We start from the raw sequence: 6,397 nt of genomic DNA, 5'->3' as shown, positions 1-6,397 counted from the left end.
GTTTACTCAATCCCATGTAACCAATACTTTTGTTAACAGTTTTATGAAATAAGAATTTTTGTCAGACCTTTAAAATTTCTTACCCAGTTTAGTTCAGTGCTATTGTTTGAAATTTACTAGAAACCAGTAAATCTCCTTGAAGAGAAAGCATTTTGCAAAATCATCAGAATAAAACAATAACAGTCTATAAATGACCAAAGATTTAAAGGCATGGTTAAACACTGTTGCACAGTAATCGATAAAGAAACCCGGTCACAATAAGCAGAATTATGATGGGTAGCATTTCAGATATGCCAGAATTTTATGGATTCCATATAATTCCTAGAATATCTATATTAATAATATTTTCTCATACAATACAACCTAGGAATATTTATTATCTGTTTGACAATACTTCCCATGATATTTAACATGTCAACTGAAACTTACTTGTTTAAAATCTTTGTTTGGGCTGTTTCAGGGGCCCTCTGTAGCATCCCAAAATTAACAGGAGGTCAAAAGGCTTTAATCAGAATTTAATATTTGGGAAGATTGTTAAAAGCTTTCAAAACACTTGGTTAGATAAAAGTATAGATTACTGTGAAATAGTATTCATTCCTTAACAAGAAAATATTCCAAAGGTAAATGCAGAATAGATCACTTAAGGGGCAAAAGAAGCTTTACAATTTGTTACTGAAGACGGATTAACATTTTAAGAAAACTTTGTCCTATGAACAGAGACAAAACCAAATCTAGGCTTGTACTGGCTTACCTCTAAGATTCAGTTACTTTTACCAAATTTATTCTAAACTTAGCCAATCCCGACCATGTACAAAACTCTTTCCTCAGGGTTCCTCTTCCACAACTTTCTATACTCATATTATTTTGTCCCTTATTTTCTCTTCCATTCAAAAGTAACCAGCTTTAGGAGAAAGTCACTATTTTCCATTAACAAAATATAATTCTATTCCTTGTGTCTTCCTTTACATATTCATCTTACTTTCCCAGGATACTAAGATGTTTCCCTTAAGAGTTAGAGAATATTTCAGGGTGGCACCAACCATTTATTCATATTTCTAAACACCTTTAGTTTATCTGTAAGAGGAGTCAAATGTTAAGTAATTAATATTTCAATCTTATTTAATCTGAAAATGGCATAGCTGTTTAATAAACTCCCATCATTTAACTGAATTTAGCACAATTCTAGAATTTAAAGATACCAAATATTTAGAGAGGTTACCTTAAGCATACATGACTAAAAATATATTTTTAAAGAATTTACCCCAAAGCTCTCACCTCATTGCATTTAATTTACTTAGAAGTTTATCACACCGCATTACAGTTATTTTTTTGACAAATCTACAACAAATGTAACAGGATCTTATTTGAGTTTCATTAAACCTAGGTACAGTAGAGGTATTATATTAATTAGAACACACTTAAACAAAAATTAATACCAAGTATTACATTCATATTGAATATTTTCCAGTTCATGTAAACCTGAAAGACAGTTTGGTCAGTTTTTATTTTAGAAATATTTAATTGGTAAGCTCTTATTTTTAAGTCAAATAAGTAGAGCTCTTTTATTTTGATTATTTTGGTTAGCTGAATGAACGATTCTCAACATGTTAGATTCTGGGAACTGAATGTGTGTGGAAGCCGTCCTACATCTATTTGTTGGGAACACAGAGTATCTGTGTTAGGGTACTGCTCTACCTATATATATGAGGGAAGGCACTCACTCCAACTCGGTTTTCCATTGCAAAATGCCTTTACCTTGAACCCGGCTCTAGAAAACATGCTGAGAAATCAGGGTAAGTGTTTCTAGGTGCAATCTTAACATTTAGGTTAGCTGAATGAACGTTTGTCCGCATGTTCCATTTGGGGAGCTGAATGTGTGGGGAAGATGTCCTTCATCTACTTTGTTGGGAACACTGAGTTTCTGTGTTGGAGGGACTGTCTTAACTATATATATAAGTGGAGGCAATCACACAAACTCGGTTTTCCAAAACAAACTGCCTTTACCTTTAAACCGCCTCTGGGAAACGTACTGAGAAATCAGCGTAATTGTATGTTAAAGTACCAAAGCCCTTTAGGCTAGCTGAATGAACACTTCTCGACTTGCTCCATTCTGGGATCTGAATGTGTATGGAAGCCGTCCTTCACCTACCTCTTTGGGAAAACAGTTTCGGTATTAGGTGGACTGCCGTACCTATAATTATAAGGGGAATCACTCGCTCCATCTCGGTTTTCCAGTGCAAACTGCCTTTACCTTGAAACCAGCTTTAGTAAACTTGCAGCGAAATCAGGGTACTTGTGTGTAATATAACCATGCAATTTATGTTAGTTAAATGAACTCTTCTCCACTTGTTCCCCTCTGGAAACAATGTGTGTGGAATCCATCCTTCACCAACCTTGTTGGGGACACAGAGTTTCTGTGATAGGGCACTGACATATCTATATATATAGGGGAGGCACTCGCTGCAACATGGTTTTCCAGTGCAAATCGCCTTTTCTTGGAAACCAGCTCTAGGAAACATGCTGAGAAATCAGAGAAAGTGTTTCTAGATGTCCCCCTGCCCTTTATGCTGGATGAAAGAACACCTCTCCACATGCTCACTTCTGAGATCTGAATGTGTGTGGAAGCCGTCCTTCACCTAGCTTGTTGGGAACCCAGAGTTTCTGTCCTAGGGGAATTATGCTACTTACATATGTATGGGGAAGCACTCGCTCCAACTCGGTTTTCCAGCACAACCTGCTATTACTTGCAAAACCGGATTTAGGAAACATGCTGAGAAATCAGAGTAAGTGTTTCTAGATGTCCCTGTGCCCTTTACGCTGATGAATGAACACCTCTCCACGTGCTCACTTCTGAGATCTGAATGTGTGTGGAAACCATCCTTCACCTAGCTTGTTGGGAACACAGAATTCCTGTTCTAGGGGATCTATGATACTTACATATCTATTGGGAAGCACTTGATCCAACACCATTCTACAGTACAAACTGCTTTTACTTGGAAACCGGTTAGGAAACATGCTGAGAAATCAGAGTAAGTGTTTCTAGATGTCCTCCTGTCCTTTATGCTGGATGAATGAACACTTCTCCACAAGCTCACTTCTGAGATAGGATTGTGTGTGGAAGCCATCCTTCAACTAGCTTGTTGTGAACCCAGAGTTTTCCTACTAGGGCTACTGCGCTTCTTACATATCTATGTGGAGTCTCTAGCTTCAAGTGGGTTTTGCAGTGCAAATCGCCTTTACATTTAAACTGGCTCTAAGGAACATGCTGAGTAATCAGAGTAAGTGTGTCCAGACGTCATCCTGCCCTTTACGCTGGATTAATGAATGCCTCTCCACATGCTTACTTCTAAGATCTGGATTTGTGATGAATCCTTCCTTCTCCTAGCTTCTTGGGAACACGGAGATTCTGACCTAGGGGAACTACCAGCCCTACATATCTATGGGGAGACACTTGCTCCAACTCTGTTTTCCAACACAAAGTGCATTTACTTGGAAACCGGCTTTAGGGCATGCTGAGAAATCAGAGTAAGTGTTTCTAGTACAAACCACTTCCTTTATGCTAGATGGATGAAAGTCTCTCCACTTGCTAAATTTTGAGAGCTGAATGTGTGTGGAAGCCGTCCATCCCCTAGCTTGTTGCAAACCCAGAGTTTCTAGCCTAGGGGAACTACGCTACTTATATATCTATGGGGATGCACTCGTTCCAAGCTGGTTTTCCACTGCAGACAGCTTTTACTTGGAAACAGGTTTTAGGTAACATGATGAGGTATCAGAGCAAGTGTTTCTAGATGTCCGTGTGCCTTTTATGCTGGATTAATGAACACCTCTTTAGATGCTCAATTCTGAGCTCTGAATGTGTGTTGAAGCCATCCTTCAAAAAACTTGCTGTGAACCCAGAGTTTCTGGCCTAAAGGAACTACGCTACTTACATATCTAAGGGGAGGCACATGCTCCTACCCAGTTTTCCATTGCATACAGTTTTACTTGGAAACTGGCTTTAAGAAACATGCTGAAATATCAGGGTAAGTGTTTCTAGATGTCCTTCTGCCTTTTATGCTAGATGAACGAACGCCTCTCCACATGCTCAATTCTGAGAGCTGAATGATATGGAAGCCATCCATCACCTAGCTTGTTGGGAACAGAGAGTTTCCTTGAGAGGGGAACTATGTTACATACATACCTATGGGGAGGCACTAGGTCTAACTCAGATTTACATTGAAAACAGTAAGAAATTTGAAACTGGCTGTAGGAAATATACTGAGAAATCAGAGTAAGTGTTTCTAGTACTACCCATTCCGTTTAAGCTAGATGAATGAATGTCTCTTCACGTGCTCAATTCTGAGAGCTGAATGTGTCTGGAAGCCATCCTTCACCTAGCTTATTGGGAACACAGAGTTTCCTTGAGAGGGGAACTACGCTACATACATATCTATGGGGAGGCACTAGCTCCAACACGGTTTTACAGTGAAAACAGCATGAACTTGAAGCCCATCACTAGGAAACATACTGAAAAATCAGAGTAAGTGTTTCTAGTACTACCCATTTCCTTTATGCTAGATGAACGGACGGCTCTCCACATGCTCAATTCTGAGAGCTGAATGTGTTGGAAGCCGTCCATCACCTAGCTTGTTGGGAAAACACAGTTTCTTTGATAGGGGAAAAATGCTACATACATATCTATCAGGAGGCACAAGCTCCAACTCGGTTTTACAGTGAAAATAGCATGAAGCTGAAAACCGGCAACAGGAAACATACTGAGAAATCAGAGTAAGTGTTCCTATAACCCATTGCCTTTATGCTTGATGAACAAACGCATCTCCACATGCTCATTATGAGAGCTGAATGTATGTGGAAGCCGTCCATCACCAAGCTTTTTGGGAACACAGAGTTTCTGCTTGAGGGGAACTATGCTACTTACATATCTTAGAGGAGGCACTCGCTCCAACTCTGTTTGCCAGTGCAAACTGTCTGTACTTGTAAACTGGCTCTTGGAAGCATGATGAAAATTCACAGCAAGTGTTTCTAGACATCCCCAAGCCCTTCCTGCTAGGGAAAGGAATGACTCTTCACTTGTTCTATTCTCAGAACTAAAGGTGTTGGGAAGCCATCCTTCACCTAACTTATTGGGAGCACAGTTTCTGCTTGAGGGGAACTATGCTTCTTACATATCTATGGGGGTGCACTCGCTCCAACTCAGAATTCCAGCGCATGCTGCCTTTCCTTGCAAAAAGGTGCTGGATAACCAAGTTGGAGCGAGTGCCTCCCCATAGATATGTAAATAGCTTAGTTCCCCTCAAGCAGAAACTCTGTGTTCCGAACAACGTAGGTGAAGGACCTCTTCCACACACATTAAGATCTGATAAAGGAACAAGGAGAGAGGCATTGCTGCATCTAGCATCAAGGGCTTAGGGACATCTAGAAACACTGACTGTAATCTCTCAGCATGCTTCCTAGAGCCGGTTTGCAAGGAAAGGCAATTTGCACTGGAAAGCTGATTTGGAGCGAGTGCTTCGCCACAGATATGTAAGTAGCATAGTTCCCCTTAAGCAGAAACTGTGTTCCAGGTTTTACAGGGACCATGATCTGACCCACATGGACAGCTGCAGAGGATTCCAAGAACAAAGAAATTCTACACCAAGAAGTTTGCAACAACCAACCACAGCCCTTGCCCTTTTCATTAAATAAAGAGCCTGAAGTCTGACTTGGGGAAGATGGTTCTCCAGGACATTAGTCTGCCATTATCTTGGTCTGCAGCTGTCTATGTGGATCAGGTCATAGTGCCTCTGTAAAACCTCTAACAAGACATAATTTATTTTCTATTCTGCAACTTGTTGTCTTTATATCAGCTCAAATATGTTAATATCCTTAAAGATCAGAGCATTGAAAATAGGCTCTCCTGTATATTTCAGGTAAAGGCAACATTATTTTACAAAATGTGCAGAGCTAGGAAGACTAAGCCTAGAAAAGAGGGCACAAGATTAAAGCCAAAAGAACAGATCTAATATGGAGTCATATTTATTCTTTTCTAATATAGTGTATTCTATTTTTATATTTTATGTTTATAAGAATAAAGTTTAGCCTTTTCCCATTTTAAATTGTGAAATTAAGGTGCATTAGGTGCATTCACAATGCTGTGAGACCAACACCACTGGTTTCAGACTATTGCCTTCCTCAAAGTAAAAGCTTGTATCCAAAGCACACCCCAAGTCCTCCCTCCCCCAGCCTGTTACACGCCCTAATTCTCCTTCTCTTTCTGTGTCTTTACCTATCCTGGAGGTTCCCTATCAATGAAATCATATAAATGGTGGCCTTTTTGTTTTTTTTTTTTTTTTTTTGTCTGCCCATATATCTTAAGCAGGGATGGGTAAATTTTTTTGTTTTTATGTGAATTAGCATT

The sequence above is a fragment of the Camelus ferus genome, chromosome 11, assembly GCF_009834535.1.
Source record: "Camelus ferus isolate YT-003-E chromosome 11, BCGSAC_Cfer_1.0, whole genome shotgun sequence".
NCBI classification, from domain to species: domain Eukaryota; kingdom Metazoa; phylum Chordata; class Mammalia; order Artiodactyla; family Camelidae; genus Camelus; species Camelus ferus.
Note: the sequence above shows the minus strand (reverse complement) of the source record.